Genomic DNA, 25,797 nt, shown 5'->3' on the forward strand with positions numbered 1-25,797 from the left:
AAATGCAAATGAAAAGCAGCAACACTGTCAGTAGCTGGCAGCCTCTCTGCATCTAGCTGATGCATGAGATGAGCATCCAGAGAGGGATGCTGGAGGCTGGATACCTGCTTTGCCCTGCTGCAGTCTGCTCTGCTGCAGCTTTTCCCTTCCAGCACTGCTCCACAGCTGGCACCCAGAAATGGCCATAAAGATAGATAAGGATGTGTTGTTTCTGTGCCTGGGGCAAGGGGCAGGGCCACTTCCAGGGAGCACACGGCACAGCCTGTCACGCATTGCTGTCTCCCTGTGCTGTGCTAGCCACGTGTCAGCCTGGTTTCTCTGTGAATGACAGCGTTCAGACAGCAGAAATCCAGAGGAGGATTCCACGTGCTGGCGGGGGCTTTCCAGGGCTTTTTGCATATGGTTGAAGGGCTGCTGCTGACTGGTTGGGGAGCCTGTTACTCTCTGGAGATGTTGCTATGTCCTGGTGACATGGTGACCGCATGGCTGAGCTGTGCTGTGATGCTGCACAGTGCTGTGATGGGGGGCAAGGGCAGCGCTTTTTATTTGCTTCTGACTCAAGTGTTCAAGGCCAGGTTGGATGGGACTTTGAGCAATCTGGTCTAGTGGAAGGTGTCCCTGCACCATGGCAGAGAGGTTGGAACTGGATGACCTTTAAGGTCCCTTCTAATCCAAATCATTCTGTGATTCTCTGAAAAGCAGGAGAGCAGGAAAAACCTCAGCTCCTGTGAAATACTGGCTGCTGAAGGTTAGGTAGGTAGGTAGGTAGGTAGGTAGGTAGGTAGGTAGGTAGGTAGGTAGGTAGGTAGGTAGGTAGGTAGGGTAAATGAATCCCTGCCTCACCTGTGGGTGCTGGGTGTGGTGGTATTCCAGGCCCTCTTTTCAAAAACCCTGACTTCTCCAGCAGCTTTTAATCAATTTGGGCTTGTAGCCTGACTAGGGGATAATGGCTCAAAGCTGTGCTTGGGAGGTCCAAACTGGGTATTAGAAAGCATTTCCTTACTGGAAGGGGGGTTGATGCTCCATCTTTGTCAGTGTTTAAGAGGCTGGCTTGCTTGCTTGCTGGCCATCTTACATAGCATCCATCCTTCTCTGTGGGACAATGCCTGAGCTGGCCCTGGTGCAGAAGCAGAGCTGTGGTGAGGTAAATCATGTGTGCGATGCTGTCTTTATAGACTGCATCCAGATGTTGGAGAATGTAGAGTTCGGGACAATCTGGGGACTGCCTTGTCTGCCAAAACACAGCAGGGACCATCCCCCTGGGAAATAGAGCCAGATGGTGGGAAAGGGACATCTGCCAACTGGGCATTACACTGTGGTAGACCTAGAGCATGAAAAGTTTGGGGAAGGGATGGATGAAGTTAAAGGATATCAGGGCTGCTGGAACTGCTTTTGGCTTGCTGGTGATAGAGCTCATCCCCTCTTGGTTTCATTGACAGGCACCGTGCTTGCCAAATGCTTGCTGTGGCTGCCTGGAAAGGTGCCTTGCCTGCTCCAGCAGGTCTGGAGTGGGGAGAACAATGCTCAAGGGAGAAAAAGAAAGCTTTAGCTGGTGAAGTGAGTCTGCTCTAAAAAAAGGTATTCTTTGAATACTACACAACATGTATCAACAGGGTGACGATGGGAAATGAGTTTTCTTACATTTGTCACTCAATAGATAATAAATATTTATTACTGCCCCGCTGCTTAAGCAAATCATGGGGTGCTCTAAACAGGGAAGTTGAAATACAGATGAATTCCCTCCTTGTGCTAGACGGGTTGCTTGTTCAGCCCTAGCTACTTCTCATCCTCCTTGTGTTGCTGTTTCTTTCTCATCTCTTTTCTTTTGGAGGAGAGCAGAATTAGGGGTTGGGCTTATCACAGCCCACCTTTGGGAATGATAGATTCGTAGGGAGAAGATTCTTTATGCTATACAAGGTCATCACATCTAACTAGCAAAAGAAGAAGCTTTAGTTCTTTCCATCTCTTGCTAGGGTGAGCTGAGCTCTAGGAGAGCTGACAGCTTGGGGTGAGAAAGGTGTGAAGAGGAAGAGACGGCTTCTGGAGGGAGGAGTGGCCTTGAGCTTGTTATTAAACCCTAATGTACCCAGCGCCTCACAAAATAAGAGGGTGTTCATGCTGTGTTGTCAGGGATGAGGTTTGGAGGCTCTCGTAGTGCTGCTCCCAGGGGAGGAGGATCTCTGTGCTTCTCTTTGCCCTTGTCCTCTGCTGAGCCCCAGCAAAAAAACCTTTCAGCAGTGGAGGAAGGCTTTCTTGCAACAATCCTTATCCATGGGGACCAGGACTAACACACAGTGCTCTGCAACTCGTTTACCACACTCCACCAAACAGCCTTTGGTTGGTAGTAATTCTCACTCACTGCAGTTTTGTGTTTGGAGAATTAATTGCTTTAATAAGGAGCTTAATTAGAAATGCAGAAGTAGGATAAACAGCAGAAATGTTGGATAAGTGCTGAAGACCATTACCATAAAGAGAGATGCTGCCCCCCTGGTAGGAAGGGGTATTAGGGCATTGTTATATCCTGCAGCCAGATTTCACACCTCACTGCTGCTGCTCCTAATGAAAGCCACCCAGCTGAGTGCAGTGGTGAGCACAGGGGGTCTGTGCTGAGTGGAGCTCTGGTGACATACTCTGTTTGAAAACAGCATGCTTTTGCATCCCCTGTAGCCAAACAGCATTGCCAAGGCTCCCACAGACTTTCCCGACTGGCCCCCATGTGCTATCCCAAATTCCGTAATCTCCTGGGATGTCAGGACACCAGAACAAAGCAGGGTCTGCAGCCCTCCCCATTCCAGACTGTGGTGCAAGGAGATGCATTGGGGTGATGCACCTTTGTCACCCCACGCCTTCAGGCTGATTTTGCAGCCTGGTCATTCCCACAGTGAAGATGAACGTTTCTGACTCCAGCTGAGTTAGAGAGCTTCAAGAACAAATGAACTCCAAGGCAGAAATAGGCTATTTTCCTTCTGCCCCCGAAGCAGCTATCAGCAAGCAAAAAAAACCCCTCAATTTTCGAGGCAACTGAATCCATTTGCACATGCATGTCAAGTTTGACAAATAGTTTGGGCTTAAATAATGGGGAGTGGCTTTTTTCAATCTAAATGTTTTATTCCCACAGTTTCTAAACAAAACATTTCACTTTTTCATTTTGAAACGCTGTTCTGTTGTGAAATACGATTTAAAAAAGCCAGGCAAAATAGAGGCCCTGAAAATGAAGTAAATGGCACTGAATTTTTGTGTCAAAAGCAAGGATTTAGCCAACCCACAGTGTTTAATTTTTTCCATGGTAGATGTCAGCAAACAAACTGGAAAACCTGCATTTCTGGACAACATGATATTATTCTTTTTTTCCACCCCTAACAATGGGCTCGGGAATCCATTTTCACAGGTCCATTTTCTGAGCAATCTCATCACCGCTGTCAAAATGATCTCTCTACTCTTATTTGTACCCAAAACAGACAGATGAAGAAGATTCATGAAGTAGAGGTGCAATTCCTCTTCCTGTGTCAGGCAAGCTCTCTGATCTAAACAAGAGGGATCTTTTTCTCCCCCTTGCCCCCAGGGCAGCTCACATTGAAGGTGGCAGTGTTCACGAGACTGGTGCCATCGCCTGGCTCTCCCGTAGCACCTGAACTTCACAGGGCCCTTATTGATTAATTAAGCCTTGCAATGATGCCTTGAGGTACGTGTAGCATACACAGTGATTGCTTTCCCTGCTCCCAAAATCCTGATCTGTCAATCTGCAGTCTTTTCTCTTTTTTTCCTCTCGGCCTCCCTCTGCACTCAGGCTTTTACAGCCATTGCTGCCTGGCTCCTTTCTGCCTCTGTGGGCAAATCAGCTGATGGCATATCTATCCCATGTAGTCAGACAAACCACACTGGTGCAAATTATTTGGTCCCTAAGCGTTGCTTGATTAACTTGGTTGGCTGGCACCAAGGGATGTGCAGACAGAGGGAGCTGATGATGCTAGTTACTTTAGTTGTACCTCTTTCAAGCCTGGAGTAGCTCCTGTGGAAAAATCTCTGCTGAAACTCAGCCACCAATAAGCTGATGTGCAGCTCTTTGACCCACTGGCTAACATGTCCCAGCCCAAGAGGTAGCAGGGCTTTGCCTGGGCAGCCTGCAGGTTTAATTATAGCACACAGACTGTTCCAGCGGGACGTCAGCCGCTACCACAGCGCGCTAGCTCTGCTTTACAGGGGAAGCAGCTTATGAAACCCTTCCCTGATTTCAGAATGAACAAAAGTCCTCCCCTTTTCTGAACATTTCCTTTGGAGGTTCCCTAACCAGTTGCAAGGGTCTAATCCTTCACTAACAAGCACTTGCAGCACAGCTCCTCTGCCTGGTATTGGCGGGTGTCTCATGCCTTTTGTGCTGCGTGAGTGCAAATGTCCTGTCCCACCCACAGAGCAGGGGAAAATGTCCTCTTCTGTTACTAACACTTAGCCAACAACACTGTCAGAAGAGGTCCCCGCATCTCCCACCCTCTGGCAGGCTGGTTGCGTACTTGTTTCTCTGTGGTCCTCGCAGCTGGTCCCGGCAAGCATCCCTGCCCATCCCTTGCAGTTAAGAGGCAGTGGTATCTGCAGGCGGAGGAGCTGGAACTGTGGACATGCAAATGCAGCTGCCAAGAGAGGGCGTTGAGGCACTGTCAGTGGCGAGGCTGGCTGGGGACCAGCCTGAGGTGCTCCACGGGCAGCCCTGCCAGCACAGGCGCCGCTGGCCGCCGTGCTCCCAGCCGTGCCAGCACATGTGGCTGCTGGGTTCGCCTGTGATTTATGCTCTGTAGACACACCAAAAGAGCCGGCGCTTTTGTGAAGGGATCAGCAGTGCTTTGCAGTGGAGGTGGCTGCACAGAGTGGTCTGCTGCAACATCCCACCCGCGGGGGTTATGAGAGGACCCACCCGGGCACCTGCCTACCTGTGCCTGAAATGATGAGGAGACGTGCTCTGTTTCTCCATGCACCCCAAACATAAATGGATGCTCTACTCACGTATATGTGGAGCAGGCTGCTGGTGGCAGAGTAGAAAGGGTGGTTATCCACCCATAATCCCTGCTCCCCACTGGCTTTCTAACCCTTGCAGGGAGAGTGCAGGAGTGGGTGTCTGTAGGGGCAGCAGACCCAGTATGTAGGTTGATGATGACAAGGCAGAGTTCTCCTTGCCCTTCTGTCCTCCAGCCTCAGAGACAGGGGATGTCCATGTCCTAATCTGCCCTCTGGCCATGGGATTGAATGCCCAAGCTAGCCCCTCACATGTAGAGGTGAGTCTCACAGGAGCTCCACCTGCACCTTCAAGGGCGAGGGCAGGGGCTGTCACCAGCCAAAGTGCCCATCCACCTCCTAGTTTGTGTCAGCCACGCTGGTGTTGTTCCATAATAGTGCAAAACCAGACAACTGCTCTTTAAGTGGCTATCTGCACCACTGAGAGGAACAGCAACATGTATAGAAATGTATATATTGTTTAAGGTGAAGCTAGGGTCAGTGTGTACCTTAGAGGAGAATCTCAGCCAGAGCATGAAAAGCATTTTGTGTTGATTTCTGAAACCTTTAACTGTCTTGTCCTTGAGAGGTGCCGTATTTGAAAGTGAACCTTCAAAAGTAGAAAGGGAGAAAATAAGGGCCAAGGTTTGTAACACCAGCTGATTTTACATTCCCCAGAAAGCCATTGAGCTGTGGGGCTCTGTCAGTAGACCACAATAGGCAGTCCTACGGCAGTATCATTTCAAATCCCAGAGTGAGGAATTTGTGTTGGGAAAATTATTCTTTGCTCATTCTTTGATGTAAGAAAGCTCATTCTTTGGATGTAAGAATTTACTGGCTTGTAAATGGGTTTTGACCTGTGGCATATACCCGCAGTGGTGTGATGTCCCCTGTGTTGGAGTGACGGCATCTGATTGTACGTTTTCCTGGTGAAAATTTACTGCTTTGATTTTTTTTTTTGGCCTAGGCTTCACATTTTGGAGGCTGTGGTGCCTGTGGGACAGAGGGAGAGAAATATAAGCTAGACCAATGCAATGAGGAAGGAGTCAAAAACCAAGGCAGCTGTATTTGTTGCAAGGAAAATGAATGGAGGCTGTGGAAAGTAATCACTGTTAGGAGCAAGAGAGTAACGGTATCCAATCAGGAGACAAGAAAAGAGTACATTTCGGAACAGTAACTGGTGTTAGCTTCTTGTTAACTATAATAATAACTATATCCTGGAGCGATTGCTGAGTTCATTTAGACCCAGATACAATTATTGCATTGTGTGCAACAAGCACCCTCAATTTGCTGTGGGATATTGAGCTGGAGTCAGCTCCCTCACAGGCTCTGGTTTCCAGAGGCTGAGTTGCTAACAAAGTGCCCTCTTGCTCTCACGCGCCATCGCTCACCGCCCATTCACACATATCTATTCTCTCTGATAAAATCAGGGTCTTTGCAGCTAAATGCCAGGCAGTATTTCTTCAGAAAACTCTCTGTCTTCCTGGCAGCAGCTTGGGAGTCCCTCGTTGTGGACTTGGAGCGCTCTGTGCTTGGAAATAAAGCAGCCTGTTTGTCCAGTCCCCAGTTTGGGACTGGGGCAGTTGGGCTCTGTTGGAGGTGCATTTTGGCTGGAGAGTCCCCAGAAGCATGATGCAGGGCACTCATCAGCCATTGGAAAGGCTCTTGTTAACCTCAGCAGCCTTGGCATTGCCTCTGCCAGACACAACAGAAACCTTAAGGAGTAATAAGGCTGACACACCCCAAGCTTAAATTTGGACAATCTTTTTAATACCCAGATGAAAAGATTACCAGAATGACCTACTTGTTTATATGTGGTGAATCTGTGAAGTGTGCAGAAGGCTTTGCTCATTAGAAGAAGAGGTCTGTGGGGTGGAGTTACCCCACCAGAACCAGAGCTGCAGCCAACCGTGCAGATTAGATGGTGCCTCCAAGGAGCTGGGCTCTTGTGTGTGTTTGGAAATTCCCCATGCTGCCCCAAATTCTTAGACAAAATGCTTTGTGCTGTGAGGCAGAGGCAGCTCATCCCAGCCTTTAAGGCCACTAGTGGTTTCTGCAAGCAGTTCAGGCTCATCTGCAAAGCTGATGCTACCTTGCCTGGTGGGCCAGGGATGTACAGGCAGGGTGACGGCATGCCGTGCCCTACAACCCGCTCCACAAGCCCAAATGGGTTTTGTGAGTGGTGAGGCATGCCACAGTGTAATCTGGGACCCACCACTCCTGTGTCCTGATCTTCCACATCCAGCATCCTCTTTTCTTCTCTATAATAATTTCTGTGCATCCTGACTCAAGGTGCTTGAGTTCTGGATGATTGACTTTCTACCCATCTCATGGCTCCTTGGGAGGTGGGAAAATGCAACCTGGTACAAAGGCAGCTTCCTTAAGAGAAGAGTTTGTTCCGTCTTCTGCTGGCTGAAAGTACAAAGGCCCCAGGAGCGTTGCTATTACCCAGGGACTTATTCTGATCTGGATTTTGAGGACTTCCTAAAATGGGATCCAATGAAGGAGCCAGAAGGTGTACTATAACTTGATGAATATGGTAACTCAGGTTTCCGTGTGGTGATCAGCCTCTCCCACAGCATGCCAGGCTGGAAGTTGTGGGAAAAGGGCATTTGTGGCTCAGGCAATGGGGCAGGTTGCCCAGCTCATCCTCTGAGAGCCTCAAATACCCAGAACCCTTTAATGAGCAGAAACAGAGGTGTGATTTCTCTCTGCATTCACCATTTGCTGGGGGGCTCCTAAGTGTGCTGTGCATGGCTATTGCAGCAACTCTCAAACTTCTCATGGCCTTGCGACTTTAAGGAAGATGGAGACATGCAGCCGGGACCTGTCTGTTCAGCTTGGTGAATCTCACAGCAGGGAAGGAAGGTCAGTGTGAACCCTATTAATCACCCAAAGCACACAACCATCTGCACAACTATATTGATTGACTTGGTCCTGATGTAACCCAAGATGTGACCTCTGTGCTGGCACCAATTGGGGCAGCCTGAGCACAAATTCTTCTGTGTCCTGCCAGGGACTGACCCCAGGCTGTCCTGTTGCTCTGATACTTCTGTGGGGGGAGATGGGACAGGCGTGATGGGGCATATGTGGCACCTACCAGTGTTCCTCTGCCCTCACTATTTGCATCCCAGCCAGTGCTCAGCAGGCAGACGATGTGTGCAACCAACAACCCGGGTCCCAGGGGTCACAGCAGTGCAGGTGAAGCAGCCGAGTCCTTGGGCCAGTGACAAGGAGAAAAAGTGTGTTGTTATAAATCTACGACCTGGTCTTAATAGCTTTGGGCTACAGGCACGTAGATTGAATTTCAGCCCTATATTTCACAGAAGTCACGGAGTGGCATGTCAAGGCGCTGTAACTGAGCAGCCCTCTGGTGTGTTGGGCGTCCGGCAGGCGGACTAACTAGAGCAATGAAATAAAGCATAACAACATGTAGGATGAAAACCAGGAGAATTTCATAGTGGTGAGATCAGGGCTGTAAACCAGCATTTTGGGGAACTGATGGAATCTTCTGTATGATTGGGTTATTTAAAAAGAAGATTGGACAAATACTAGATGGTGTATATTAGCCTAGTGGTGGAAAAATCGTGGTAATTTTGTCAGAGAAAGGATGACGGAGAGTATGCTCTTCCATTTTCAGCAACTTCGAATGCTGTTTACTTTGCTTTACAGAGTTACGAGGAAGGTTGGTTCACTGTTTTTTGTTTGGGAATGGGAGGTTTCTTTAGTTGTTAATCCTACAGAAAAAGAGATATTTTCATTCTGAAGTTTTACCTTGTGCACTTTATTGTAGATACAAGAGGGACTGGAGGAAGGTCACTTGGATAGTCTCCCATAACATAGGTTTAGGCACGTTTTGTGTTAGCTGTGCAAAAGGATGCCTCTGCAGTGGTCAGATGCAGGGAAGCGTCATGGGAGAAGGGCACAGATCAGGTACCCATTAGCTGATGCATGGCACAAGAGTGGGTACCACTTTGCTGGATGCCGCTTTGCAGTGGGCCTCCTTTTGGGCTGCCCAGTTTCCTTCATGCATGGCTGTACTGCAAAGCTGCAGCAAAGCAGCAGGGCTGATTTCTGCAGCTGTGCACAGTGGACAAGGAAAGAAAAGCCCAGTGGTTAGGATTTCCCAGCCTTGTTTCCCTGTAAAGCTGTCCCTGATCACAACAGTCTTATCCTTCCTACCTGCCCTGGTTTCTCAGATAGTCCCAGCATGGCTTTTCCCAGCCTCTGCACAATGCTGCCAGCTGGTATCAGCTCAGCCAGAAGAGTCCAGCAGCAAGTGTTTGGCCAGCAAGTGAAGGCAGCCCATACCGTGGCAGTGGCAATGAAGGGGCTTTCTCTCCAGCAATAGCTTCCTTCAGTCCACAGCCTGTTCCTGACTCTCCTCCCCTGTGTGATGGCAGAAAGCCCCTTTATTTTTGGACACCCTGCCACAGCAGCCAGCTCTACCAAGCCCAGCAGCGATGCTGTGCCCTCTGTGGGCTGCAGGAAGCAGCCTCTGGTCCTACACACCTCATGTTGGGTGGTGTGTGTGAGACCTCTGGGGTGGCAGCTATTCAGGGCCAGCAGGATGGAGCCAGACCCACAGAGGCTGCCGAGGCATGCACAGTGAGTGCAGTTCTGGCTCTCTGTTTTGAACAAATGCCTTTTCCTCCATGTGAACCCAGAGGTACCATCCATGGCCCTTGTGATCCCCGAGGACTTTGCCTGGGCCACAGCAAAGTGGAGGGAGGCACTCCTCACCCCAAGAAGCCTGTCTGGATGTGCAGCTTGTGGGGATCTCAGTCCTCAGTATGAAACAACAAGCTGATGATAAATATTCAACTTATTTAGAATTGCAGATACCAGGGGAAGGAAACCAGTAAACAAAAGAGGCTGCAATCAGCGTTCTGGCTAAAAATCAGGAATGCCGAACTGAAGTGATGGATACAGGAGGAACAGAAGGCAGCGAGTGGCCAGCCAGGCCTTTGAGCTAGCAATTAAATCAAATTCAAGTCTGCAAAAGCAAAAATTCAAAAGGAAGCTGCTTAAGTTAGGCTCTTCTTAATGAGAGACAAATACTCTAGAAAATATTGCCTGCTAACAGTATTCATAAGCTGCTCCCAAGACGTTTTGATTAAACCGCTGTTGTCTTTCTAGTGTACTAATGGTTTTTAATCTCTCTTGATGCCTTGGGGCAAAGGGGTCTACTGATTCACAGCAGCTTGGTGAGCTGAAACTTGTCCCTGGTGAATGCATCTCTCATGCCAGAATCACAGCTTTTAATTTTTAAAAATGTGAGTTTTCAGCAAAGGGAGAACCCTTAATGTGCGAGCAGGGTGGAACTGCTGCGATGCCACGTGCCTGAATAGGAAGGGAGCTCCTTTGGGAATGACATGTACTTCTTCCTCTTCTACTTCGAGTACGCTGAATTACAATGCCGGCACTATTTTCGTGCTGGACAAAACCTAATTACACTTTCCTGCTTGGCTAACATGTCAGGGAGGAGCGGGGTGCCATGTCTCCTGCTAGCCCTATGCCGACCTGCCAGAGGTGGGCGCAGACCTGCAGGGTTATACAAGGCAACTGGCAAAGGAATGGCAAGCTTCATCTTGGAAGGGTTTCACATCTCTCCAATAGCAATAGGGAGTGATGCTGGGGCACTGCTGCTACCCCTGCCCTTGTGCAAGGCTTCTCCTAAGTGAAGGGCGTCCACTGTGCTTGTCAAGGCACTGGGAGCAGTGGCACTGCTTGGGGAAGTGTGGGAATGTGGTCACAACCAAGCCATAGATAGGATCACTGTGAAAGCGAACCGCATTGTTCAACACAGGCTTTGTGCTGATTCCTCCCCTTTAGGCTTCCCTTCTTTCCAGCAGTCATGGGATGGACCTAAGTCTTAACAGGACTGCTTGTGTCTTGGAAGTTTGGCTTTGTCTTCCCTGTGAGCATCATGTGATTGTGTCACCCAGCTGGTTCATGGGCAGTGTCTGACTAGTGCAGTTTTTAGTTAGGAGATGCGACATGAGAGGGCTGATATTTGGTGTTCAGTGGCCCTCATGTCACACAAAACTTCTGGGTGATGAGGACAGCGAGTTGGGTTTGATTCCTGAGGAATCACTGTCCTCAAACTGGGAAAGCAATCTTTTTCATGCCCTAAAACCATGCTCTGGCCTTATACCAAATTCAAACCACACCTACCCATTTCCCAGCAGGCAGCGTCTTTTTGGTGCTCAGCCTCCTGCAGTGGCGTCCCTACCTCCCTCCTTTCTACACCACCGTTTTACATTCAGCATGCCTGGCCATGCTGCCTGACACATTGCTCCACTGACGGTGGGCAGCCAGGGCTTGCCACCAGCCATGACCCCTCTTTCCCAACTCATTCCAAAGCCCACAGCCAGCTCACTATTCCCACTCCGTGCAACTTTCTGGCTTCTCAGTTTCCTCCACCCAACCTCATGTTAGTGGATTTTACAGAAAAATGGGCTGGGGAGGCAGGACAGGCTTTTCTGTCAGCAGGTACAAGGGGAAAGCTCTGCCTGGCAGGGACTTGCACAGCACATGCTGTTTGCTCACCTCCTGCCTCCTGTCTGGGCTAGGCACCAGGGAGCATCCCTGATGAGAGCAGACAGTTCTTCTGTCCTCTGGGTACAGTAGCTGCTTGTTGCTCGTGGAGAATGAAAACATATTAAAGTACAAAACTGCTGCACTAGTCGTTTTCCAATTCCCCACTCTGAGAACTGGCTTCCCTGGAAAATAGGTCACTTACTTACATAAAAAGCACCTTATTATCACACCACAGCAGTGAAGGAAGAGATGGCTCGAGAGACACTTTCATTCCGAGCCCCTGTTCCTGGGTACTTAGATATTTCTGGAAAATTGACCCTTTGGGCTGCAATTTCTCATGCTCATTTTCAGCCCTTAAGGTGAATTTCGGGACCTTGTCCCCTCCACTAAGCTAGATGAAGCTAGGGAAGAAAATGTGTTACGTCTTAACCCTTGGGAGGGCAGTGCATCCAAAACCATTACTCTCCATGGGGATTAAGGTGAGCCATTATTCCTGATACTATCACAAAAGTGGGGAAGACTCTCAGAGACAGATAAACTTGTGTCCTCCCACCTCATCCTGCAGTAGCTGTCTGCCTCCCACCCACCCCAGATATTCATTTACTTTTCTCTTCTAACTTGTAGTTGTGCTTAGCTCTTCCCAGGATGGGGAATAGTCAGTGAAGGGCAACTGGAGGAGGAAGGATGGGGAGAAGAGTTCATGCTGGGCCTGCGAGTGCTTGAGGTGTGGGAGGGAGCAAAGGGACTGTAGGGACTTGCCCTTGTGAGGAAAGGAGAAAGTATGCAATTCTTGGTAAAGGCACCGGAGCTGAGAGAGGGGAAATAGGTGCATGGAGAGAAAGCAGGATATGTGTGGTTGGCCTTGGAGTCAGGTCACCTTGAGAAGGAAAAGGGAAATCTGCCGTGAACAGCTTTGGCTTGGCTGACTTTGAAGCAGTGTCAATAGCAAAATGAGCAGTGCTCCTCCAAAAGGAAGAGGCTCTGGCGTTGGGCAACAGGCTGACTGAGAGACTCCAAAAGGCAATACCCACCTCCTTGGCCCTCGGTTGGGTGCTATATTGTGCCTCTGTTTCAACTGGGAGATTGAAGTGCTGTAAACCTGACAAGAGAAAGCACAGAGAGTTTCCTCAGTCTCTCTGTTTTCATGTTGCTAACTCCAGCCTTGGCCAGCATCTGTTTCCCCTCACTGTGCTGTTCAGGCTGTGGAAGAAGGCACCTTCCAAGGGCAGACTTGTACTCAGCTAGGCAAGCAGAAAGGGGCCAGGGTGCAAGAGAGCCCCCAGAAGAGGAGGATGAGGAGTGGCAAGTGGAAGGATGAGTGGGATGGAGGACGATGGGAAAGAGAGAATGCAGTAACATCAGCAGATGAGATGGAAAGACTGAGACTAACAGCACAGCGAGAAGCCTGTGCAGATTTGGAAGCTGGAGAGGGCAGATGGAGAATGGGCCAACCAAAAAGCAAGTTGTTGGCCTCATACCCTTACCAGCGCTGGCACAATGTGGACAGCATGGCTCCCACACAGTGGGGGACATCCCTGCCACTAACACCGCCGCGAGGGCTGGCGGCAGAGGGCCTGGCGTCCTGGCACACAGGAGGTGCTTCCAAAATATATTAGCAATTACCTTTACAGCAGCGGCAGCCAGTGAGCGGGAGTAATTTACATAGTAAGAGCTGGGAGATAGATGGCTCTTTAAACCAGATCTGTCATTCCCGGCTCTCTCTCCCATCTCAGATGCTTTGATGTTCCTCTTTGAAGAGCTCTCCTCGCTTGCTATTCCTCGCTCCCTTGGTGCCGCTCCAGCTCTCCAAATGCCTTTCTCTGTCTTTCTGCCTGTGTGCCTTTGCTGCTGCGCTGGTACGCCTGCGTCCCAGCAGGAAGGATGCAGAGCGAGTGACAGCTGGCACCCTGAAAGCCAGTGCTGGCAGGGGGCTGCGGGGAGGGAAAAGCCAGCTCCGGCAGGCACCGAGGCGTTTGTTCAGCATGACACCTAATGCACCATCGAGGAGGGCAATGTGAAACAATAACAGCAATAACGCCAAGCAACTTTCAGTCACTGTGTTAGCATCTGGTGGTGGCATCCAAGTGTTCAACCCAAAGGTCGAAAAAGATGGAGGTGAGTGAGGGGCTGGAGCCCAGAAGCTCCAGGTTCCCCAGCATGGCATGCCCTCCAAGGGCACCATGGGCTTCCCAGTATTTCAGTGTGAATGGCATCTCTCACGCCACCTGTGTCCCTCACAGATTCAAGTCCCTGGAAAGGGAAGGAAAAGAAGAATAGACTCATGTGAGAAAAATATTTTTGGGCAGTTGAAGTTTTGGGAGGGCTGGGCGAAACAGGCAAGAGGCTCTTCTGAGCAGCAGTGGCCATCAAGAACTCTGCCACAGCAGCAAAGACCAGATCAGAGAACCCTATCTGTGAATGAGGCATAGAGGAGCAAAGAGGGGCAGATGGGTTAGAAGAGGTAAGTCTGGGGACAGTTTTGTAGATGTCAAATGAAAGGCTAAGTACAGCATGGGAGACCATGCAACTAGAGAGGATAAGCCTGAGCTGAAACTGTGGCCCTGTCTATACACCGTAGTTTTACCAATACTAAGGTGTAGCTACTCAGGTGGGATTTTACCTTGCTGCAACCCACCTCCTGTCCTGAGCTCTTACATCCCAGGGTGCCAGTGACTGAGGGTTTGGGGTTCTTCAGTGTAGCAAAAAACCCTCGACAAGCTGCATAAACTAAGCAACAGTAACAGGCACTCATTGGTGTCCCTATGGGTTCTTAGTAAGGGGTAAAAGTCAAAAGAGATAACAGCAGTGCTTTCGTTTCATCACTTATGTTGTTGAAGGGGTAAAGGGTCCTCAGTATAACTCTTTTCACGTATGCATGTGAGCGTTGTAGCCCAGTGGTGTGTTAACATCTCAGGATTGTCTTAACGGGTGAAGCTGGAGAGCAAACTCTCAGAGAAGCATGGCTATACACAAACGTCCTGCTCCTGGATATCTCCCTTGTAAGATGTTTTGAAGGGTTCATGCTTTTGAAATAAAAATGATTGCAGTGTATGTCCTGTACATGCAGAAATAATAGAATCATAGAATGGTTAGGGTTGGAAAGGACTTTGAGATCATCTAGTTCCAACTTTTAGAGGTACTTTAGGTCTGTGTTGCCTTTGAGAGCTGCACTTGAATTTGGGCTCAAGGTTCTATAGCCAAGAGCTGTGAAGCAGATGTTTTGACTGTGGGGACTAAGCAAGAGTTTCTATTTCTAGTGCCAATTGGACAGCGCCAATCTAGCCCAAATATCCACCTGCCTCGGAGCGCATGTCTCCCTGAATCCCTGTCACGAGCTTCAGTCTTTTTTGGCAACACAGCCCTCATTTCCAAAAGCGGGCTCTGTTTTTCAAGGGCCACTTTGAAATGCGCATAAAGATCTGAGTTTTTTGAGTTCCTGAGACAGGACAGAGACCTACTTAGTAGCTCTCAAAAAATAAACGCATCCCTAGCAGATGAGTTGCCCTGAACTGCCTTTGGAAACACTGGGCAGCATCAGGAAATGTTGTATATAGCGTGCAGTTTATAAGCAAGGACCCCGGCCCTGCACAGGGGGCTTGGGAACGCAGATCCCTCATGGTGAGCATAGCCAGGTGGAGGCAGTCCGTGTCTCATCTTGCTGCCCAGCCATGCTCACAAGTAGGACTTTTGTTTCTGCTCTCTGATGTAAGCAGCTTGATTGGTTTCAGTATACCCTGGGTTCAGCAGCTTGGACGGATGAAACCCCAGCTTACTCTGGATGCTCTGTCTATTGCCATCGCTAATTCTCGGACCCAGGTTTGTGTAGTTTGCTGGCTAGGCTACTACACTAGTTTGCAAATGCTGCAGAAGGGCTGTTTCCCTTCTGAATCTTTCTTCTGGCACAGAAAAGGGCTGCTTGACCACACATGGTTAGGCACAGTATAGCCAGTCACTGTGGAGGTCAGACACTGTGGCGGTTTGTGGAGGTGGGTGAAATGCACATGCACTAATACTCAGCAGGCTTCGAGCTCTTCAGATTTCCTTTTTGTTTTCTAAATAAGCACTGTTGCAAGAAAAGGTGGTGGTGGTTGTTCAGGCGTGCGGCTGCCATTACACAAAACCCTGCCCATGCTCAGGGACTGCTTTAATCAAAAAACGTGTCAGGTTTCACCTACAGATTAGGGACCCTCCGTCTGTTGCTGGTACTGCAAATTAACTCCAGCCTGGTACCCAGGGTAACCTGTTCTCCAGCAGATAGGTATCCATATGGCAGAGCAGCCAGTAGCAGGGGAAGTGCCACTTGGTTTGTCTCACACAAGCTGGTAGCCTCAGGAGCCTGATTTCCTCTGCAGCAGTGTTGGGGCATGACCAGGGCAGAATCTGGCCTCAAGGTTTCACCCTGGGGAACAAAGGCAAGCTGCAGCATCAGTAACACAGCATCTCCTATTCTTACTTTAATGCCTCGGGGGAAAATGACATAATCTATGTGCAGGCTTGTGTCAGGAGCAGTGCTTCAGGGGAGGATCACGGGGACACCATTTCTCCCTGCAGTGGCCTCATGAGGATCTCCCTGGTGAGGGGCTCATGGCAGCATCTCCAACGAGCTTGCGGCACTAGGAGGGAGCTACAACTCTGCTTCCTTCTTGCTTATCTTATGTTTTTGCTGTGGCTTGTTCCCTCTTTCCTTTGGGCTGCAGGAGACCAGGGAGTTGCGCATGTGGTGGGAAATGAATCTCCATGTCCTGGGCTCCTAAAAGGTTAGTCCCTTCCTCATGTGTGCCCAATGCTTCGTGTGCCCGCATTCACTCAAGCTGAGGTTAAGGAAGGGAGATGGCTTGCTATAAGCAGGTTGGTGAAGGAAAATGATTATCCTTCCTCTTGGGAATATTAGTGAATAGACAGGCTGTGAGCACCGCTGAGTAAATCTACAACTTTTAGAGAAACAAGCACTCAGACATTGTCACCTCACTTTAATCTCCTCTTGCATTTAGTGATTATTTTCTGCTTGGCCATTGCAGACTATCTGACTAGCAATAAGTACGGCTTACTCCACTGTTCTGGCTCAATATTAACTGTTAATGATGTAAAGATGTACTAAGCCTGAGCTACTCCGATCATCTCAATCGACACATCCCTTGAAAGCCATGGAACAAATTTCTCTGTAACAAGCTGTTGGTCAGTCGATTCATGCCTGCTTTGTCTTGCTATAATTGTCTTGAAAAGAAATTTTTGAGCTGAAAACTGTAGCCGTGTGTGTTGCAGGAAGAGAAAATGCCTGAGACACACACTGACCTTCACTACACAAAGTGTATCCACAAAGCTTACCTTGTCTTTAGAGGTCATCCTGCATTTTCAGCAAGGATGGAAGGCCGGAACCCCAGTTGGCATAAATCAATGCAGCCTGCCTGAGAAGGGCTGAAATCTTCAGCTGGGAATTTGCTGAATAGTTTTTCTTAGAGGTCTATAAAATCTCATGTGGCACAGAGAGGGCAGGCAAGGAACATCCATTCACTAGCTGTTTTCCTACAAGAATAAAGGGACACCAGCTGCTGGTAGCATGCTGGATGTTCAAAACAACAGGGAGTGATTCCCAATACAAGGCAGTATTAATCTTGCCACAGTATGGTATGGGTTTATGTTTACATGGTTCAAAAAGCATTTAGACAAACTTACGGAAAAAAAAAATCCCTCCTAGGGCTATTAAACACAAGAAGAACATGCCTTCTTGCCCAGAAAACCTCATTGCTGCCATGAAGGAATACATTAAAAGGGGTATGTTGGGCTAGTTAGAGCACAGAAAAGCAGGTTAGCAAAAACAGTGTAGGCCTTTAGTGTGTGGCAGAAGATGACATAGTAGAATAACCTTACTGTTCTTCCAGATTTTAGGATGATTTTAAGGAGACAATGGCACCACACAACTAAAGCAGCCAGAAATTTCTCTCCTACTGTCTGAGATGCTCAGGCAAAGACCAGCCGTGTTATCAGAGGCTAGTCCATCACCACAGACCTGGGAGAGCATCCCTGGCCACAGAGAGTATTTCTCGCAGGCTTTCTGAGGAGAGGAGGTTCAAGCCATCCAGACTCCCCCACTTCCTTCTGGGAGAGGACAGCTGGAGAGAGTATTGATACAACAGTAGAGGAGAGAGGAAGAGGAAGGTAACAAGTGAAATGGCAAGGAAAAGTCCTCTTAGGCAGGGACCACAAGAAGGAATGAGCCACTGGCCTAACTGTGATCTTGCTCTCCTCCTGAGCAGGGTGTTGACAAGTCTTAGCACCCAGTGGGCCAGAAAGCAGCAGCCTAATGTTAAGGGGTGAAGAGGAAGGGCTGTGTACACACACAGGCTCTATGCTTATTGCACCCTGTCATGAACTATCCAGAAATGAAGCTTCCCATGGGGCAAAAGAAAGGTGAGAAAACAGAGGTGTTCTCCCTTCCTGAGCAGGTCTGACCACCATATGGTGGTGAGAATTGTTGTCACCGCAACTAATTCCATCTTGTCATTGCCCCAGCAGATGCCCTCAGGTCTGCAGGAGCAGGGCTGTCTTTTTCGCAGCTGCAAAGAAGTGTGGTAAGAAATAAGTGGCATGGGGGTTTCCTTCTGTTTTGCCTGAGAAAAAAGCATTTCTCAGAGGCTGAGCAGTCTGACTACAGGCTTTTAGAGGGACACGGACTCCCTTTTTTCCTCACTGTCACTCCATTCCTGGATTACACCAAGGTTGCTGAAGCTGACACTTTCATGTGAAGCAACTAGTGCTTTGCGGCAAGGATAGTAAGCCAAAGCAGAGCACCTATCTCATGCAAACATGACCTTAGTGTCCAGAAGCCATTTGACGCTCTCCTTTAAAACAATTCTACCAGTAATTAAAATCATCCGAAGTGAGGATTTTGAACTGCTGGGCCTTAGGATTACAGATCCAGAGGCACCGGTAAATGCATAGGTTTTTCCTCTCTTGTCAGACTTCTGATACTCCTATAGGCTTGGAAATCACCAACATAGCAAACTCGTTTCTTGAGGGCACCTGCAGGGGACCAAGAGCAGTCTGGTGATCAGAGACCCTGGCTTGGGATATGCTGGTGGCCTTGCAGCGATGGCTTCTCACTACATGGGGGCACAACTAGCTCTTGCTCTCTCTGCCTTTGCTGGCAGGTGCACCTGTCTAAGAGGTGCACCTATGTAAGAGTGCACCTATGGTAGAGGGCTTCCAGCATGCAGGAGATGTTCAGGGATACTATGGTGCTCCGAGTCTATCCAAAGTGACACTGCTCACATTCCTGCAAAGTCTTGCCTTGGCTGAGCTACCATTATATACCATTAAATAGGATTTTAAAGAAATGAGAGGTGAGATGGATTATTGATGCTTCTTTAAAATGGCCAGTTCTTCAAAAAGGTCCAGCTTTCTCCCTTTTGTATGGAGGATTCAACTTCTATGAATTGAAACAAGGATTTTATTTTCCCTTCCCTTCATGTAATTCCTGATTACTATACAACCTCTCCTTATTGATGTAGTACCTTTAGCTCATGCATCATTTATTGTTATCTGAACAGTTACTGGAAAGTGTCCCTGGGTAAGCTCTGGGGATGAACGGTTACCTCACTAATGGAGGAAAAGCCTAACTATTTCCTAAATCAATTAACCCAAGAGGCCAGAAGACACGTCCAGGCTGCTCAAAGCATGTGCACATGCTCACCGCAGTGGTCTCTGCTGTGGGTAGAGGCACGGTACCCACAAACATGCTCGTTACTCCCTGTGTGGTCCCAGCCACGCTGATGGCATGTTGAACGACTCGGCACGTACACATTCACTCCATGCATCCCTGCTGCTGCACGTGCACGCATGGCTCACGGCTCAGCAGCTGCGGTTCCCTGCCTGCAGCTCACCCGCAGGGGATGTGTGCCTGCTCTCCAGCAGGCAGCCCAGCTTTCAGGCTCAAGCCATAAAAATTCATGCTCTCTTACTCTACAAGTCCTCAAGGTAATGGTCACCTCATGCATGCATATATAACCATGTAATGCCTCTTTGTTCCCGCTTGCTGCATGGAGGAAAAGGCTAACTGCTGCTGACATCACTGCCATTGAAAGTAAAGGCGAATTTGGCAGGCGTCGTTGTTAATCATTGACATTCATCTCAGGGAGATACAGGAGTGTTGGACTGCAGGGCAGCACACCTGAACGTGGTGCTGCTGGTCAGCAAGCCACAAGAGTGTCCAGTGTTGGGCACAAGCAGAGATCGCACAACACCTCCATGGTTCAGGTAGAAGTGGGACAGGACACAGCACGTTTCCCCTGAGACCTCTGTACGTCCTGCAGGAAGCGAGAGAGGGAGCATGGATGCTGCAGTGGAAGGGGTTGAGAGAAGCAAACAGACTGTGGATGAAGAAGATGCAAGAGAGGAAATAGTCTGGTAAGGAGGGTGAAGTACAAAGGAAGGAGATGTTATGGGGTTTTAGAGCACTGGCTAAGAATGAATGTGCAGTAAGACGGGCACTGAGTAGAAAGACAAGAGAAAGGGCTGAGCAGAGAAGGAGGTGGGAAAGCAGCTGACAAAATGAGGCCAAGACAACGTGCTCATGTAGAAAGGAAGAAGACAACCAGTAATCACATTAGGAGCTGGACTGCACACTCTTTCTTCCAGGAGAGTGTCAACACTACGACTCCAAAGCTGGAGCACCTGAAGGCTGGTGAATGAAAGGGAGCAAAGAGTTGGTGGCACAAGAAATTCTGTCCAGGAGAATGAACATTGCTAGGAAGGGAGGGAGGGAATGGAGAGATACACACATGCTGGGCACCAGGCTGATGGGAGCTTTGGGTGAGTTTCAGCCCCAATACAAACCAGTGCATGAGGCATTGGGAAGGGGAGGCAGCACTGGGACTCCAGCTGGCACCACCCAGGCCCTTCAGGTCAAACACCCCCCAACAAATCCACATCCATATGACCAGCAAGGAGTAATACATCCTGAACCTGGTGCATCATGTTCCATGCCTGTGCAGTGGGCCATGGCCAACCCCAGGAGCTCCTGGGGAAGTTCCTCTCCTTGCCACTGTGATAGAAAGAAGGTCCCCAGCCTCACGGTGTGAGCAAAGAGGTTGTTGCAGACCAGGCTGAGAAAACCAGCAAGCCCTACTTCCAGGCTTGCACCACTGGCTCTTGGCAGACATGAAAGGAAGCTGAATCACTGTATTATAATTTCAAGCTCCATTAAAGAAACATGGGGATGGGGATAGCAGAGGGAAGGAGAGGGCAGGGAGGGATGAAGAGAAAATTGAACAGAGCAGAGTAGCACTTGAAGGGGAAAGAAATGTGGCTCATAGGCTCAGAAGGGGGAATTGCAAACAGAGATGAGATTAAAAGGGAACCCTTGAGACCGTCTCTTTAAATACAGCAAGACTCACTTAATCCATGCTGAGCCAAGCTTGTTGAATGCTGGAGGCACGGTCCCCGCTGAGCCTTGCCAGCTGATCGAGCAGTGGAAACCTGTCGATCCCCATATACCAGCAAGTTGCCCTCTTTCACCTATGTTATCTAGAAAGTCCCATTGCTAATAAATTTACTGCAGAGTGAGCCTAGTGTGGAAGCTTTTTATTTGACTACCCTCAAGTGATCTTTTATCCAGGGACATATAGTCATGTCAGAGTTGGTACCATGTGTGTGTGAGATCAGCATGGGGTACCTGGGTGAAGCTTCTCTTGGGCAGGGAGGGCTGTATTCACTTGCTGGTCCTAAAGGTAAGAAGGAAAGCTGCAGATGGAAGAGGGAAAAGCGCAGAGTCTGAGAGCACTGCCCATGGTGGCTTATCATGGAAGAAGCTACCTGCTTTCAGAACCAGGGGACAGAGTGCATGGGGTGGCTTTGGCGCAGAGGGAAGCAAGATGTCCAACCCCATTAGCTAGGTGCTGACCAGTCTGCTAGAGGCTGCAGGACCTTCACATTGCAAGTGTTGATCTGACTGCAACCTGGAACCAGTCTGGAAAGTCTTTGCCAGGTTTAGCCGCCTATCTCCCATAGGTATAGTTTCACCAGATTTTTCAATAGCTCACAAAGGTTGGCTAGGCTTAGCGTATGGTTGGGAGACAGATGATGAATTGCTTGTTGCTGAGATTGCCCTACAGGAGCTACAGGCTTCTTTCATCCTGTTTTCTGTGAGGAACGGTGGTGCTGTTGACTAAACAAAGTCTGTAATGTGTGCAGCTGGAAAAATGACAATCCAAATGAAACCTGGTCACCAAAGACACTCCTGTCAATGTCTGAAGCACAGTGTATGTAGTGACATTTACGTTACACCTCATCCCCTCAGCTGTGATTTCAGCTCTTATCCCCACATCCCACACCTTGAATTTTTATGGCCTGACAACTGAAAGAGGTTGAATTCTTTGGGACAGTGATTGGTTTCCTTTTTCTCTGACAAATGCTGCTGGGGCTGAATAAATAGCAAAAAGAGGTAATAGTGTAACAGAGCAATCATTACTGCATTTCTTAAGCTGTTGCTTGGCACTGCTGTGTGCCATTAGGTATCTGTCACATTATGCCTTAGAAGCTCCTGGGTCTTTGGGGTGTTTGCTTTGCTGCAGTCTTCTGGCTTCAGTTTTGTCCATGCAGAGGCTCTGGAGATGGGCAGCAGCCAAGGCAGATCACTCTCTCTCCATGCTTTTCTCCTTCCCTGTGGCCATGCTGAGAGCTGAGCAGTTTGGTTGGGAGCCCACAGGCTGACCTGCAAGAACTGCTCCCCACCAGCCGTGCCCACCACCTTTCTTCTGTAGTGTCGAGGCAGAGGGGTGCTGCCAACCCAAACATGAATGTGGCTCTTCTCTGTGTTTGGAGGTCCTGGCAGACTTCATGATGTGTCTCCTTGGTTTCTGGACAGCCTTTCGATCTTGGGGATGGTGAGGGAACGGTCAGGATCATCTGTTAATCAGAAACAAAAGCACTCCTGCTCAGCCTCTAAGCCTTGACTAAGGCTGGTGGATCTCAGGAGGTGCCGTGTTGAGAGGTGGGAATGTTAAGTCAGTAGGAAAGACTAAAACCCACTGGCCTAGAGACTCCTTTGTATTCACAGCAGCGCTTTTCCAAGAGAGTTTAAGCACACACCTTGTTCTCAGCTGCAAGTCTCAGGCTAAATATTCCCCACACCCCAGACAACTGCATCCTAATCCTAACGGAGGCTCGAGGGCACTATTGTAATGCAAATAATGATAAATAACAGCAATAATAAAAAGCCACCAGCACTTGTGCCGGCTCCTCAGCAATCCCAAACCAGCCGTAGCAAGTTTCATAGCGCCGGGTTATGTAAAGGAGCATGAGCATTAACACTGGAGCTGTCAGGGAGGCAACCAATTAGCCAGGGTAGCTGCCTCCTGTGGGCAGCAAATCTGCCAGCGTGCCTTCGCTGGCTCCCCTGGCTGCTCTGCAGGTGCGGGGTCATAACTCACCCCAGCGTGGGGGACCGTGCACAGATGGATGCCCCCGTGCATCGCTGGGGAGAGCGTGGTGGGTAACGTGCCTCCCGGTACCTGCGCATTGGCAGGGGCATGCGATGTAACCCAGCCCCCTGTGACGAAGCGCCTGTTCAAAGAGCAGTAGTGCACACTGGTGTCATTTAAGTTGAGTTCAGATTAAAGTCTTCTATTCCCGTTTTTCTGACAGATAGCTCTTTGCGAGGGATGTGAAAGGGGCTGCTGATATGCAGCAAGGGCTGGCAGTGGTGGCTGGGAGGGTGTGGGAGAGCAGAGGGAGCCTCCCTGGTTTTAACCATAGAATCCCAGACTGGTTTGGGTTGGAAGGGACCTTAAAGCTCATCCAGTTCCAACCCGCTGCCACGGGCAGGGACGCCTTCCACTAGAGCAGGTTGCTCCCTCCTTCAACACTTCCAGGGATGGAGCAGCCACAACTTTTTTGGGCAGCCTGTTCCAGTGTCTCACTACTCTCACAGGGAAGAACTTCTTCCTATTGTCTAATCTAAATCTACCCTCTTGCAGTTTAAAGCCATTCCCCCTCGTCCTGTCACTATGTGCCCTTGTGAAAATGTGAAGGCCAGAGTCACCAGGCAGCTTGCCATGAGAGCTGTGGGTACTGTGACCCACACTGCCCACCCGGGCTGTCCCGGGGCTTTGGCCAAGCTCTGCTGCCACACCATGGGCTCTCTCATTGGGGTGGTTGCGCCTGCAGAAGGAAGGTCAGTGCAGCAGCTGGCTGAGGTTGGAGGTGATGCTAGAGTCAAGTGTGGAGAGCCACCTCCCAGGTATTTTCCAGGAGTTCATGACTGTCAGTGGAAACATCCTGACATGCTGTCTTTTCTTCCCTGTGGTTCCAGATCCTGATCCTGTGCTCTTCAGACCCAGTCCTTTACACTGAGCTGATGAGTATATGGAGGTAAGCAGCTTTATTTAGTAGCATTTTTATATTCTACATATCCCTGTTGCTTTTAGCAGTTGCTCTGACTTGGCTGTCAACTACAAGCAATAAGAAATTGTGCTCTGGAGTCTGACTGCCTCCCATAGGAGTATCTCGCCTTGAGAGAAAGAAGTAGATTAAGAGAAATTAGCATCCTAATACTTTGCCCTTTGGCCTCTGGTATCTGCTGTTACAGCTTTAGGCAAGTTCAGCCTTCTTCACCCATTCAGTGCAGAGCAGCAGAAGGGAGCAGACAGGTGTAGGCAGTTATTAAGAATCAGGCTTCTTGCTTGCAGTTTGTTCCAGCCCCACTTAAAAGAACATGCAAACGGGCATACTGGGAGCCACTGAACCACTCTCCTGTACTGGCTGTGGTGTACTGTCAGGGGCTAGTAGGAAATGCTTGGCGAAGGACCATATGGAGAGGGCAAAAGCAGACTGCTGTGGTCCCAGGTAAACCTTCCTGTCTTTGGGCAATAACCTGTTCCTGAGCAAATGGGCATGCTCAGGTCCTCTGCTGGAATAGCTACACAGAGGTCTAGTGCCTTTGAGCCCATTTGTATTTCAGAACATGAAGCTGGGTTATTTCTGCAAGGTACTATAAAACAAAAACCTGAGAAGATGTTTCCTGCCACAGGGTGCCTGCAAAGTGTAGGAGAGAGGTCAGAGATGGCTCCAGGCAGTGGAGGAAGAAGTGCAAGAAGGCAAGAGGTCTGTGCAGGGCAGCATGATATGTGGTAGACCTGGCACAGCAGCAGCCTGGGGTTTGTGGAGTATTTTGCAGTCCTCAGGTGTGCTGTAGTAGGGATTTAGAGGGGAAGGAGGAAGCAGTTTTTCAGATGTTTATGGGAAGCCTTCTCTAATGTGAGAGACAACAAGGCAGAAAGCTCCAGTAAGCATGTCTGAAAATATGACACATGAGCTGATGCAGGTAAGAGCTTGCATCTTTCTGGTGAAAAAGATGAGATGTAGGAGCAGAGGAGGTGTAGATTCCCTCTTATCTCAGATACTCAGGGGAGGTTTTTGGAAACTGCATGGTTATAAGCGTCTTTCCACTCTGGAAAATAATCAGGTGCTTTGGGGAGTGGGTAGGAGAGAACTAGAAAATCAAACTGCATCTCCTTCATCCACCAGCCAAAACCATCATATCGAGGCCTCCCAGCAAGGGGAAATAGACTTCTGCTGTATTTATCATGCATGATTAAACAGGACCCTTTAAGCCTGAAACCAGGATGAGGTGTGGAACTCATTTAAATAACTGGCAAAGAAGGTATCATGCATGTGAGCTCAAGCAGCCCCATGGCAGGACAGAGGCGCTGGGTTGGAGTGATGCAGGTTAAGACTGGTGGCTGGGGAGGCAGGGAAAGGAGTGAGCTGGGATGCCTCTGCTGAAGCTTGGCTCACACCCATTCCCATGGGAAAAGTGTGTGCCTGGGAGGCTGCTCTGACTCGGCTCCAGCTGCTCAGCCCTGGCCTCTTTTGTGGTCCTCTCTTGCTCTTGGGCTGCAGATTTCAGTCCTGGGATCTACCCATCAATCCCATCAGAAACCATAATGCAGCATGGCTGCTAAAATGTATCTCGGCCATCTTCCCATTCAAATGAAGCAAACACATGGAGACACAAACAAACTATATATAGAGATCTGCTGTTACCAAGATGTCTGCAAACAAGGTCCTCCCTGTGCACACCAAGTGTGGTAATCAAGATGGGGAGGGCTGGGTCTATTCGAAGCAACAGGGCCAAGGCTTTTAAGTCTCCTCCTTGGCTGTGTTTCCTCCCTAAGGGCAGCCCCACTTACTGGGCTCTACCACACGCTGTGCTATAGCTGTGTGCCTTGAGGATAAAGGTAAGAAAAGACTATCAGCTATTGGGATGGTTCAGAG

At 49.2% G+C, this 25,797-nt stretch overlaps 1 long non-coding RNA gene across 1 annotated transcript; it reads left to right on the plus strand.

Moving 5' to 3' along the window:
• The first annotated feature begins 1,091 nt into the window (after window positions 1-1,091).
• Window positions 1,092-24,617, plus strand: LOC115601637. The gene is made up of 4 exons (XR_003989428.1): window positions 1,092-1,144; window positions 13,668-13,673; window positions 23,834-23,892; window positions 24,551-24,617. It is a non-coding gene; the product is annotated as an uncharacterized LOC115601637 (long non-coding RNA).
• Window positions 24,618-25,797: the final 1,180 nt, after the last annotated feature.

This window comes from Strigops habroptila, chromosome 2, assembly GCF_004027225.2.
Source record: "Strigops habroptila isolate Jane chromosome 2, bStrHab1.2.pri, whole genome shotgun sequence".
Lineage (NCBI taxonomy): Eukaryota > Metazoa > Chordata > Aves > Psittaciformes > Psittacidae > Strigops > Strigops habroptila.